The following is a 14,965-nucleotide window of genomic DNA, read 5'->3' on the forward strand; positions in this document are numbered from 1 at the left end:
TGTATCAGTTTATGCGAAATAATTATAAATGTGAATTACTTAGCATATAGCTAGACGCGTATCACCAAACACGTATACGTAAAACATTCACAAGAATCACTTGACAGATAAATCCTACGTTTCTTCAGACCTAGTAGATACGAAACAGTGGACGTTGACGCAGTTAACAGCAGCTACACATCTGACAGTATTTTTAGCGTTAACGGACCTTTCCCTCACCTTATCTGCAGGAGTATCTTCAGTGACACGTTATCATTGTTTGTGCGATTAATATAACCTGAGCCGTAATAATCCTGCACTCTTTTCCCGGTTTAACCTATTAGAGGTTACACTCAATTTTCTATAATTTGGCCTAAACCTCTCGTCGACAGAGAGGCCTCTAGGGACAGTGACAAACAAACGACTTAGATAAGGTCTCTAGGGACAACGACACATAACAACAAAGACAGAGCCTCTAGAGACCGCGACTCACAACAACATAGACAATGCCTCTAGGGACAGTGACACAACATAGACAATGCCTCTAGGGACAGTGACACAACATAGACAATGCCTCTAGGGACAGTGGTACTAAAAATAGTTTTATTGTGGTCAATAAAATCGTAGAATAAAACTATATCCCTAAAATTGTAGTTTAAATTAAAATAGTTTTCAATACTTTACACAAATACAATTTACATAAATAATTTTTAAGGTCCATTTTGACGCTATAGAAATTGAGCTAGCCAAAGGATTACATGAAGTATCACCTCCAAAATATATTTCGGGTGTGTTTCCATACAACCAATAGTGTATCTCCACACTTTTAACACTTTTAATACTTAATAAACAAGTTTTATAGCTGATGTGAGAAAACCTATGCAACATTTCGTAATTGTTAGTTGAGGATTGTTTAGTGAAGTTTTGTTGAACAACTGAGGATAAATTTTTGATGCACATGGAGAGGAAAAAAATGTTTTAGGCAAATAAGTGCGTATAGAAACATTCCTCCATCATCAATACCATAGTGTTTTACATGGTTGTCTACCGCCACAATTGCAAAACATTTAACTAATGAACAATCTACACGTTCGGGCTGTGGCACCTACCTAGACTTGCGTCTGTGCCATGTTTTAATCTTCTGGAAATGCCGTGTAGATTAAAAAAAAAAAAAACAGTGATGTTGTGATGCTCGTAAATGTTCTGACCGAGCCAAGATCCTCTAGCGGCGACTTTGCCGATATCTCGTTCACAACCGACTTCCTCAGGGCCGGATTTAGGGGAGGGCAACCGGGGCGAAAGCCCCGGGGCCTCCACAAACGGAGGGCCCCCACAAACGGAGGGCCCCCACAATAAAGACTTCGGAAAAAAAAATCTTTCAAATTCCGACAAGTAAACACTAGTAAACATATTTTCCTTTGATATTCTTTTTTCGCTGTTTTACCTTTACCTACAGTACTTTGTACATACATGATTATATTATTGTTAAAAATTAACAGAAATATTCATTAACACTAAAATTTAATTTCATATAATTCTTGTCTCCGATTATATTTATGTATGTTTTTATTTTAATACTAATAGAATCTACTTGATTTCACAATAAATTATTTATTGGAAAACTCGACTGAAAAAAATTGTTTATTTTATTTGGAAAATAATTTGGGGCCAGGGGGCCTCCGCTCCTCTGTTGCCCCGAGGCCTCCAGACCTCTAAATCCGGCCCTGGACTTCCTGCTATCGGAAAGTCGGAGAGGGCGTAGCAAAAACAGTGCGCACACACTAGCATCATACGTTCCGCTAGCGACAGCTCGCGTCACCAAGTTGTAAACCTGACAATTGAAAAAAAAGTGGCGACAATAATGCCTCCTGATATCGTTCTAAGAAGAGAACAGCGAGAATTTAGCGAGCTTACGTTTCCGCTGAATGTGCGTTTACTTAGACAGCCCAACAAGAGGCGGCAAGTTCAAAAGACCTAATCGTAGAACGTCTAGAGATAATTCTAACAGCGGTGTGCGTTTTTCTTTGTTTTGGGCTTATAGTTCTTATTTCATAACTCTCAAGCACCTAAGTTAGTAAATCTTTGTGTGAGTTCAGTAAAACCCCATAAAAGTAAGCACGAACTCCTCTTAGAAAATGTCTGCATTCAGTTTACACAATATTAAAGCTCGACTTTCGTGATTCAGTCTTTCATATGTAATTAATTGTTAATATTACATTGAGCTTCTGTTCTCGGCAGTTCAACAACAGTCACTCTTCACAATGGAAGATAGTCAGGAGATCGTTACACTCGCACCCGCCATGTAAGTACATTCACATCGAAAACTGTAAGCCAGCAAGACCCTTCATGGACATTTAGATCAATTGACGTGATAATGAAACTCAAGGACCGACGTAAATAGAAAAAAAAATTGATTATCTCGTCCCCAAGCTGTCGGGGATAAATATATGTGACATAAACTGCATTTTTGGTGATAGCATAGAGTCAGTGTGTAATGACAAGATGCAGAGTTTCACGTGTATTGACGTGACCTTGCGTCGTGGTTGTTTGCCTCCCGCAAGAACGAACTTAGCACGATCCCCTGTGCATCTGGTAGCTTATCCAGGCATTTTCGTCTTATGGCTGACTGTTTAAAATAATTTTATTTCTGAGATGTATTACATCCCCATAAGTTTTTGACATGAATTTTCGAAAGGAATATGATTTTACCAGTTGCCTGATTACTTTTTCTCTAGTTTGGCAACAAGAATTTAAATATGTTTTATTATTTGGTTTTAATAATATGGTTAGTAATTTGTAGGAATTTTTAATTTATACCTGTTAATTTAAAAGCCGGGTTAATTTTTTTTTTTAATTTTAAATATATTCTTTGTTAGAATTCCTGTTTTAATTTGCGCTTGCCCGGCATGCTTGCTAAATTTTCTGCTTCGGCTGTTGTCGGAACGAGCCGAGCTCAGCCGAAGTCGTGCAAGAAATAAACGAGTAGCGGCGGGTCTTTGTAGTTTCGCCGGCGAAAATGTGCACGAAAATTGTACATGGGCAAACGTGTATATAAATGGACTTGAACTGTTATGATGAAATAAACGGCCGAAAAACTTTGTTGTAGGAGCCCTCCATTAAAGTTGTAGTATTTTAATTGGTTAGGGCAAGAGATTTTTTTATAATTTGTTTTTAAAGAAATCAGTATTTATCACATCACATATTTCTGTTAGCGTCAGATTTATATACATATAAATTTGTTTAATTTACTGCGGTATTATGGTTTATGTACTTTAATGATGAAATTATTGAAAACTTCTTGATATAAAATATCATATATAAAATATTTTTAATGATTCTACAGAAGCATAAGTACTCTACGAAAAGGTATAAAATGTGCACAATAAAGGACATTAACGTGTTACGCAAATCGGTTTCACGATTATAATTGAATTTAATAAATTGTAGAAAATAATCTTAAGCGTTAACTGGTAAATTTTTTTATCAATACCACCCATTAGGTGCTTTTAAATGAAACACTGATGATGATGATGATGATGTGATGAATGAAGTTTGTAATCTCACATTGCATGGCCGAGTGTTGGGAAAAAAAGGGGGGGGGGGGGGAACTCAGGCTTCGGGGAAGTGAGCGTAGACAGCTTGTTTCGGACAGCTGAGTGATTGACACTCTTGGTAGCGTGCGTGTGGGAAATTTTGTCAACTTTGACCGTGTAATTGGAGGTCAAGGTCGTGACTAAAACCCCTGGCAGCTTAAGTTCAAAATACAGCCTAACCAGATTTTTCTTTTCAATTGTGTTGTGTAAAAACCAACTTAAGAGCACGTAATGATGGCCATCTTTGTCTAGGACCAGACGGCGGGCTTAGTTTACCCGGTCTGTTTTCGGCAGTTACTAGTACAGCTTGGTCCGAACGGGTGGCATTGTGGCGTCACTGCCTCCGGTAACGGAACAGAAGCTCTCGATCCCTAAAGCCTCCCCTCACTTGGATTCACCACTGAACACCACTAAATGCTTGTATCATCACAGACTAATCCCAGCGATATTAGTGACGAAGATCCCTTCAGGATTAAGACCACTCGTTCCTCTTTTAGTAAAACATTGAACAATGCATTTTTTTTCCAGTTCACTACGAACATATAAACTTGTGTGCCAGGAGGCACAGTCATTAGTTAGACTTTCACTAGGGAGGGTCCTGGGTTTGAATCCCAGATTATTGTTTTTAGATAGTTTCCTTAACCACTCTATGAAAAACATTGAAATGATTCTTTATACTAAACCGCGACCGGTTGACTTTTTCTCTTGTGTTGCCTGCAATAAGCTCGCCGTCAATGAGACATGAATAAAAGAATTTTACAATGAATGAATGAATGACAACTTAACGTCTCGCCAGCACCGGTGAGTGAAGATATGAACATTGACGGAATTAATTAGTAGGAGAATCGGGAGTACCCTTAGACAACCCATTATCTCTCAACAAAGTCCACTACTTTCCAACTATCTCACTGCAAAGTCCACTATTTTTCCCACTACCTCACAGCAAAGTCCACTACTTTTCCCACTTAAAAAAAAGAATAATTTGACCCCGCTGGGAATTGAACCCTAGAAAACACACCCCCCCCCCCCCCAGTTCCTAATTTGTTTAAGCCGCTCGAGAACTTGCCCGGGATCGAACCAAGATCGTTTTTATGGGAGGTGGGGAAGGGGCAGGGACCACTAGGCCAGGTCACCTCTATACAATTGAAACTGTGTGAATCTCCGTGGTAGAAAGTGAGTGATGCGACCACTTTGACACCGAATTACTGACTTTATTTTGGACAATTTAATTGACTTATTGACATTTCTTTAAGTACTGACATGTTGTTGGTGGTATTTGGACATTACAAATTCACGCCAAGGCTTTACCCGGGTATCGAACCTGGAACATCTCCCGCCGAATGCCGGCGTGCATCCAACTAGGTCATTTGTTGCCATGGCACCACGAGACGTGAAGCCTGAATGAATGAATGGTGAGTGAGTGCAATGAGTGAAAATGTGAAAAAGTGCAAGCCAGTGCTACAAAGACCAACGTACTTATATATTGTATGTAATTGTCTTATCAATTGTTATAACACCCTTATAGTACCCATTACTAATTATAATTAATTTATATTTTTTTTCCTCGTCATCACTTCCTATAAACTGGTCCTAATATCTATCATGAGAGGATTTATAGGCTACCATTCCTCTCAAAATCAAAAATCGACCTGTTCATGTATTATATTATTTTAAGGTTATCGTACCAGAAAGGACAAAGACAACCAATCTCAAGTACGTTGAAAGAGGCTAAAGAAGCCTGGTATGTTGTCAGTGCCACTGTATGTGGACTGCTTGTACATGAAACACAAACCAGACCACAGGTGCAGCTGGATGAGGTACTGCCCCGCTGGGGTCCACGCTCGCCCACAGAGGCGAGGCGACAGACTGTCAGATAGCGCCCGCGCCCTTATCGCCGCCAGCCGCGCTGCGCCCTATCTCGGGCGAGACGTTGTTCACGCGTGGCCGCGCGACTCGTATCGACCAAGCAGCGATCCTGCACCCGGGCACACTCGGCCTGTGTGGCTCTTGTTGGCTGACTGCACGGCACGTGGGCTCAAATTTTTGTAACTTTTATATATATATATATATATAGATAGATAGATGGTGTTGTGTAAAAATGGTTCCACACTGAATTAGTGTGATTGGTTGTTGTAACAATCGACATGCACCTCAAAGTAACTCACCCAATCACGAAACACAGACGGTGCTACAGTGTTTTAACTTCCAGCTACTCTCGGGATCTTTTTCGCGAAATTTTCATGGCCCTACTAATGGTCAATTAGGTTAGGTTAGCTACATTACAAATACTTTTGAAACATTGTGGACGGTTGATTTGGTTTAGGATAGCTACATTAAAGATACGAAAAAAAAACATGTTTTTTTCCTTATGTTTATATATATATATAGATGGTGTTATGTAAAAATGGTTCAACCCACAAACATTTTCAACTGAGTAAATTGAGCTCAAAGTTGAACACACGATAACCGGTATTATGGCAGTGCGTTGAATGTTTGGTCGCAACATGGCATAGTAGCAAGGAATGTCGGTTAAAAAATTTTAGCTCAATTAAAAGTGTCATTTTACCTACATAATTATTATTTCAATAACTTTTTTTTTCCTTTTGTTGGTTAACTCATTTGTGCATAACACCATCCATATATATATATATGTAAAGAAAACCATTTCGCTCATGTGCGATGTATTTTCTTTCAGTTTTTCTTTGGCGCGATATAAACAAAGCCTACTAAGTATTCTAAAATTAAATTAAATGAAAAGTGAGAGTGGGTTATGATTATTGTGAACAATATACTTTCTTGAAGAGAATATCATCTATATTTGTAAAAATATGAAGAAAAAATACCTGAAATAAGGGCTTTAAATGTTGTTTCTTTCGCTAAATAGAGAAACACAATTACGTCTTTGTTTCATTTTACCAATTAACCAAGAGTGAAATATTATTATAAAACAATATTTTCTGCAAATATTTCACGAAACATGGAAAAATTGAGGTTTGATTTTGCTGTGAAACCAACAGCAGATGGGAAATCAAACACCATATGCATAACCTCAATAGCTACACCTGATGGGCAGATTTTTGAAATTCCAGCCGAACACCAACTTGCAAATCTACACCAAGCAGTTACAAATACTCCAAACTATGCCAAGGTCAGTACATCATTAAATAAAAGACATCAAACACGGAAAATTGGATAAGTTTGACAGATATATCAAAAATATATTTGGATAGAGAGCAAAACTTACAGTTTAAGGATTTTTATCTGGAAGAAATTGAGGAAAAAACAAAAAGTGCTGAATCTATACCTAGTGGATCAAATCAAAAGTTGGAAAAACTGTTAGAATAATTTCTTGAAGGAAAAAAAACTATATCTGAAACTCAAAATTTAGGGAAAATCGCAAAAGATTTCATGATTGAGAAATTCACGGGCGGAAACTCAAATGCTTACCAGTGGATTAAAGATTTCAACAAGGAATGTGAACGTTTCCTAATCAAAGAAGACAAAAAGAAAATATAAATTTTAAAACATTTCTTAGAATACTCCAGTGTAGATTGGTACAACTGCATGCAAATGAAACTTACAGTTGGAATCGGAATGGAACAAATGGGAGAAAATTTTTTGTGAGACATTTGCAAACAAAGGATGGTCACCCATCAGATATGCGCTTGCCTTTAAATATAAAGCAGGTTCATTATTTGAGTATGCTTTAAAAAAAGATAGGTTGTTACTGGAAGTAAGAAAAACAATTGATACCTAATTATGTGGCTGATAAAGTTGACAGAGAAACTTTACAAGAAACAGAAAATCTCTACAATGAAATAGGAAAATTGGAATATCTTGTTGGAAAGAATAAGTACGATAAAAAAAAGTATTACATATTCTGACACTAAAACCAAAAAAATTGAAGAAAAGAAACCATGCCAAATTTGTGTAAACGTGAAGAAAGGGAAACGTTAGGTACCATCCTGAGGAAGATTGCTGGTTTAAGGAAAAAAAATCAAAAACCAGTCTTGAAACCTGTAAATAACTCAGAACTGGAAATTGAACTAAACCAGAAGAATCCGAAAAACTAGTGGTGCCACCATTAATACAAGTAGAGTTACTATTAAATGATACTTTAAAAGTTTCTGGAATTTGTGATTCAGGTTCAAATGTGTCATTCATTAATGTAAAATTATTGAATATACAGCAAAAAAAAATATTACAAGTGGTAGGCCTACACAAATGATTAACTTGAAAACTATTAATGGTGAGAAGACAACAAAAGCTATAGTAACATTAAAAATAAAAATCTACAATATTGAAAGAATGATGGATATGTTTGTAGTAGATAGTGAAAATTATAATTACGATTTTCTAATTTGTTTGGATTGTATCAAAAATTTCAAATTATTGCAAAATGAAGAATTGAAGATCATACAATGAAACAATCTGAAAATAAAAGAAGTTAACCTCAAATGAAGAGGATATCAAAAACAAAAACTACTCAAAATATGATACTTCAAATTTAACAAATGTCAGAATTCCTAATGTATTTGGTGACAACAATGAAGAAGAAATTTTTTACACTCTGAAGTCTTAAAACAAGAAACTAAAAACCAAAATAAATGTGAAATCAGAAATTGATAGGTTGATAGAAAAATACCAACCAGTATTTGCTAAGGATAAATATGACGTCGGTACTGTAGGAGATTATGGAGCTCATATTGACTTGCGGGTGGATAAATACTGTTACAAACGTCCATACAGATGCTCAGTTGAAGATAGAAAAGAAAGATAAAATCTAATATCAAAACTATTTAAGAATAATTTGATTGAGGAATCTTATAGCCCATTTGCTGCTCAAGTAACTCTAGCATATAAAAAAGAAGATGAAACGAAAACAAGGTTATGTATAGATTTCAGAGAATTGAACAAAATTGTCGTCCCTCAGTCACAACCTTTTCCATTGATTGAGGATTTAATGGTCAAAACTGTCAACTCTATAAATATTTTTCTACATTTGACATAAATTCAGCATTTTGTCAATCCCTTTGAAGATTCAAGATAAATACATATCTGCATTTGTTACAAAAGAAGGTCATTTTCAATGGGCACGTCTCCCATTTGGATTAAAAACTGCACCAGCCATTTTTCAAAGAATACTGAGCAACATCATAAGAAAATACAAACTCTCTAGTTTTGCAGTAAATTTTATTGACGACATCTTATTTTTTTCGAAAATCTTTGAAGAACATATACAACATCTATCAAGACTACTGGAAGCAATACAAAATAAGGCTTTAGACTAAAATTTTCGAAATGCAGTTTTGCAAATAATTACGCCAAATATTTAGGTCACATAATAGAAAACAATTCAATTAGACCTCTAAAATATTATTTAACCACAGTCAAAAATTTTCCTATTCCAGGAACAAGAAAAAATGAAGTACGTCAGTTCCTAGGAAAAATAAATTTTCGTCATAAATTTGTACCACACAGTGCAATTATCCTTGACCCATTACACAATTTACTACGAAAAGATGTGAAGTTCATATGGTACGCAGAATGTCAGGAATCATTTGATAAAATAAAAGCACTGCTCAAAACCAATTCTGAATATATTTGACCCTGAACTACCAATAAAAATTTATACTGATGCCAGTATCAAAGGAGTGGGAGCGGTGTTGAAACAAGAAGATGAAAACGGAAACAGTAAGCCAGTCACTTATTTTTCAAAAAAGTTAACTGCAGCACAAAAAAAGAAGAAAGCTATATATCTAGAATGTCTGGCAATAAAAGAAGCTGTGAAATATTGGCAGCACTGGCTTGTGGGAAGAGAATTTATGGTATACTCAGATCATAAATCATTAGAAAATATGAATATCAAGGCTAGAACTGATGAGGAACTAGGGGATTTGACGTATTATTTATCCCAATATAATTTTAAAATAAAATATAACCCAGGAAAATCAAACCAAGAAGCAGACTGTTTAAGCATAAATCCAGTTCTAGAACCTTATGATAATACTGACGATTTCTTAAAAGTAGTAAATTTAGTAAACCTAGAATATATGAAAAATGACCAACACACAAATCTAGACCTCCATAATTGAAAACTTATATTGGAAAATGAAATGTACTACAAAAAGAACAAAAGAAGAAAGAAAATAGTACTATCAGAAAAACTTAGCAAAATTTTAATAAATTATGTCCACGATACTTACTGCCACATTGGGAAAACCCAGATGATAAATATAATAGCACCATTCTACACAGCAAAAAATATCATCACAAGTATTAAACAAACTTGTGAAAAATGTGAAATTTGTATAAAAAAAACAAATCAAGGAGGAAGTCAAAATATCGCTTAATGTCACATTTAGGTCCAGCAACATACCCATTTGAAATTATATCTATTGATACCATTGGAGTCTTTGGAGGAAATCGGTCAACAAAAAAATACTTACATCTTCTGGTTGATCATTTCACAAGATATGCTTACATTTTGACATCAAGAAATCAAAGCTCCAGTGATTTTATTAAACTAATACAAACTGTGACACAAACTTATAATATTGATATAGTATTAACTGAACAATACCCTGGCATAAATTCCAAAGAATTTAAACAGTTTCTGAAGAAGGAAAACATAAGACTGGTTTTCACTGCTGTGGATGCACCATTTTGAAACGGATATATGAAAGGCTAAATCAAACTTTAGTTAATAAGATAAGATATAAAATAAATAAAAGTGATAAAAAAACAGAATGGTCTACTATTGCACAGAAATGTGTAGAAAAATATAACGAAACAGAACACACAGTCAAGAGATTTGCTCCAAAGTACCTTTTGGAAGGTGAAAACGTGAATATTCTACCACTTGAATTGAGATCGAGATGTACAAAAGAAGATCTAAAAAGAGATAGGAAACTAGCTCTAGAAAACACAATAAAATCTCACAATTATAATAAAAAAATATTCGACCTACATAGAGAATAATTTTAATTGTAAGTGGGAGATAGCGTGTGCGTAGAAAATGGAAATCAACTAAATAGGAAGAAAATGGATGAATTGAGTATTGGACCATAAAAAATTCTGAAGAAGATTTCAAATTCAATCTATGAAGTTGATGCCGGACACAATAAAAAGGAATCAAACCTTTACCACATTACAAAACCATCTCCAGTGTTTGTTAGTAAATGAACAATTCAATGTTATTTGTATTTGTTCCTTTCTAAAAAGGGGGGGGGGGGAGAGAGAGATGTAAAAAAACCATTTCGCCCATGTCCTAACTCTTTTCTTTCAGTTTGTCTTTGGCGCGATATAAACAAAGCCTACTAAATATTGTGACATTTAATTAAATGAAAAGTGAGAGTGGGTTATGATTATTGTGAACAATATACTTTCTTGAAGTGAATATCATCTATATTTGTACAAATATATAAAAAAAAACTTGAAATAATGGCTTTAAATGTTGTTTCTTTCGTTAAATAGAGAAACACGATTACGTCTTTGTTTCATTTTACCAATTAACCTAGAGTGAAACATTATTACATATATATACACACTAGCTGCCCGACCCGGCTTCGCACGGCTATACTAATGGAAAAAAATTAAGCCACATCTCCCATTTACAGTAATGGTAAATAAAAAAATTCAATGACAATTTATTACAATGCTGTATAATGTACCAGAGAGAAAATGAATAGCACCGATGGTTTCCCGACTCGTGCACGCAACGTACAACTGATGTACCCGTACTTCGCTACGGCAGTCTACAGGCAGATCACTCTTGCGCCGCTCATTATACATGCCCCTCCTTGTGGGTACGCCACTGCCGCGCGATGCCCGTTGCCATGGAGACGCAGAAGGCATGAATAATGCAAAATCCTGTTCTCATGCAGACAAAGTACCCACTGTTGCCTGGTTTTAACCACCCATGGGATCTAATTTTCGGAAAATGTCATCCTGCGTAACACAAGGAACATTACTGTGAAGTTTCAAGTCTGTAAAATATATATACTTGAAAAAAGGGCAATAAAAAAACAAATAAAACACAGAGAGAGGGGAAAAAACAATAGTTTAGGTTTGCGATTTAAAGTGATAAAAAGTATTTAAATACTAATTGAACTCTTATGAGGGTACTGATTGCGTCGTTGTTAATATCACACGGGTGTTTTTTACTTGTATGTGAAAATTAAGAATGATAAGGCATCTAGTGCGTGGCAACAATGTTAATAGGCAATAGGAAATAAACTTCTAGCGCCTGCGGCATTGTCAACACACACTTCGTACGTGTACTGCATGTTGTATCTAACCCCCTCCAACGCATTTGATTCTAAATTGGACTTTTAGTAAGGATCCCTAATGTTATTGATAATATAATATAGCCTATAGCCTTCCTCGATAAATGTACTATCCAACACTGAAAGAATTTGTCAAATCGGACAAGTGGTTCCTGAGATTAGCGCGTTCAAACAAACAAACTCTTCAGCTTTATATTAGTATAGATATACATACATATTTAAGTTAAGGTACGTTATTTTTGTTGTTTATACTGTCATCTACTGTCTGTGACTGATGGAAAGATCCCTGGCACGGGTATGGGGGGGGGGTAGGGGGGGTGGCGGGTGGTCGGTTTTCCCGGAAACGGGGGGGGGGGGGGAAGGCATTTGTTTGCTTGTCGCCTGAGCAGTGTGACGTCTTACGCGCAAACATCTGTCCTCTTCTCTAGAAGTCGAGTTTGATTCGAAATGTGCTGTCAGTTTAACACGTGAATGCTAATGTTTGTATAGACAAGTAGACCTAAACGTTTGTTTTAGTTACAATTTTAATTGCTAGTAATTTTATTTGTAACTGTGTGAATGTGGCGACTGTAAATTGCAATCTTTATTTCGGCAATGGCTTCTAGCGGTACTAAAAAGAGGAAAGTGATACGCAGTGAAGGACGTGAAATTATAAGTACGGTTATTGAGAAGTGTGACAATGAAGCTAAAGAAGGTGTCCTAGCATTTCCTTTGATTCAAGCAACACGTCGAGCCGCTCATTACGTTGGTGTAAGCGAACCACCGATGAAACGAATAGGAAAGGAGAACGAAGTACTAACTAATAGTAACAGTTCTTTATCAACGCCTGGTAAAAACCGAAGTAATTGGCGAAAACACGCTACCATGATTGTGGATGATTTCGATAGATGCGTTATCAGAAATACAATATATGACTTATGTTCGCGAGAAGAAAATTCCAAATGTCCCGAAATTGTTGCCTATAATAAAGAACATAATAGAGTTTCCATGGGGATCAAGATCGCTATAACGCTTGATCAGAAGCATGGGATTTAAGTGGAGGAAGTGCAGATCCAAGAGAAAAATTCTCGTTGAAAGAGCGGACATAGTGACATGGCGTAATGACTACCTTCGCAAAATACGACACTATTGCGAAGTTGTCAGATATATTGTTTATCTAGATTAAAGTTGGATATACAGTAATTTAACTGTTTCTAAATGCTGGCAGCATGAAGATGAATTCGGAGTTCAAACAAATGCTAGCGCAGATAGAAGGCTTATTTTGTTGCCTGCAGGTACTGCGAATGGATTCATTCCTAATGCACTGCTTATTTATAAAGCAGGAACTGCCACGGGAGATTACCACGGCCAAATGAATAATGTGAATTTTGAAAAGTGTATAGACGAAATATTATTGCCTAATCTTCTACCAAATGCTGTAGTTGTAATGGACAATGCTCCATATCATAGTATGGAGATTAATAATGTCCCGTCCAAGTATGCAGTAAAATACGACATTAGACCCTATGCTGTGGCTGAAGAACAACGGGGTTGAATACAACGAGAGCATGCGCAAAGTATATTTGTACAAGCTTGTAGAACTGCATAAGCCCAAAAAAGTACACAGAATAGACTGTAAAATCAATCAGTTTGGTCACACAGTACTCAGACTGCCTCCTTACATGTGTTATCTAAATGCAATCGAGTTAGCATGGGGAAAAATCAAGAGACTAGTTAGATAGAAGAATGTCACTGACGATTTATCACTTACGAAACTTAAAGACTTGACAGAAGCTTCAATTTCATCAGTGACGAAAGAAGACTGGGCGGGATTTTGTAGACACGTGCAGCACGTCGAGGAAGAATATTGGAAGAAGGATGGAATTATTCCGGACGTGATAGACAGTATTATTGTTAACTTGGATAGTGACGATAGCGACTCTGAAACTGACAGTGACGAGTCATCATGTGCTGCAGTGCCGAGTGATAATACTGATTCGGAGTCAGAACTGGCGCGGCCGTTGGAAAAATGTTAAGAAAAATCTGAAGTGATATGTTTTATTTATGTCTGAAAAACTATAACTATGTAAGCACCGGTATACAATAACAAATATTACAAATATTACAATATAGATGTTTCGTCAACTGCTTATCTTTTATTCATACTTGCGGCCCTCGAAACACAACTTCTACATACTTCTGTCTGTGAAACTGGAATCGAGTATTAATGTATTAAGTATTAAGTATTAATGGTGAGTTCATGTCTTACTATAACTTTCGTAGCTGTACTTTGAAGCATGTGAAAAGTATCGAAGCATGCCTTATTTTATGTAATCGCTTTGTATAAGTGATTAGGAATTCTTTGTTAAGTAAACACACGTAGTGAATACCTTTTCGGATGCTTCTATACATCTATTTTATGGTGTTAAGTAACAGCATTGTATTGTATTGGATTGTTGAGTCGAGTCGAGTTTTCACTTTGCACAGTACACTACAGTATCACACACTCCCTTGTCTCCGTGTTCCTCGTGACGTCAGTGCTCCTCTTCGCGGCCGCATCGCACACTTCGCACCAGGCAGTGGTGCAGAGAGGACAGCCTCTCTAAGGCCTAGCTTCGCTGTTCATATCAGTGTTTGTCAGCCACCACTGCTTCAGGTATTAGGCGACCCGGCGGGTCGGATAGCCCGCGAATCGGAACCGCGACAGGGACAGGGATCATGGCGAGTACGAGTACAACAACACACGAACAGGCCATGGAAACCCAACAGGCTAACGCCAAACGCGAACGCGCTGACGATGAGATCGACTTCCAACAGGTCTCGGGTAAAAAGGCCTTGAGGGGAAACCGGAGCACATCACTCGGTAGGCGTCGGGAGACGGTACTGGCGAACAGTGAGGACGCGCGGATTTCGAGGCGCGGCTCCGCACAACAACACACAGCAGCGACATCCGCAATCCCGCTGCAGAACAGCTACGGCGTGCTGGCAAATTTGCCTGCCGACACACAACCACAGACAAGTGCACAACCACAGACCACAACCGCGGCCGGCACACGGTACAGGGGTGTACCGATAATGGTCAGGGAAGTTGCGAAGCTCAAGGAGATCGCAACTTTCCTGAACACA

The 14,965-nt window shown here is 37.0% G+C and overlaps 1 protein-coding gene across 1 annotated transcript in view; it reads left to right on the plus strand.

Annotated features, from left to right (window-relative positions):
- Positions 1-2,267: 2,267 nt before the first annotated feature.
- LOC134532681 (uncharacterized) overlaps positions 2,268-14,965 on the plus strand; it is a 31,693-nt gene continuing 18,995 nt past the window's right edge. The window contains exon 1 of the mRNA XM_063369378.1: positions 2,268-2,281. The gene's annotated coding sequence lies outside the window, so the exon portion shown is untranslated. The remainder of the gene's footprint in view (positions 2,282-14,965) is intronic.

The sequence above is a fragment of the Bacillus rossius genome, chromosome 6 (genome assembly GCF_032445375.1).
Source record: "Bacillus rossius redtenbacheri isolate Brsri chromosome 6, Brsri_v3, whole genome shotgun sequence".
Classification (NCBI taxonomy): domain Eukaryota; kingdom Metazoa; phylum Arthropoda; class Insecta; order Phasmatodea; family Bacillidae; genus Bacillus; species Bacillus rossius.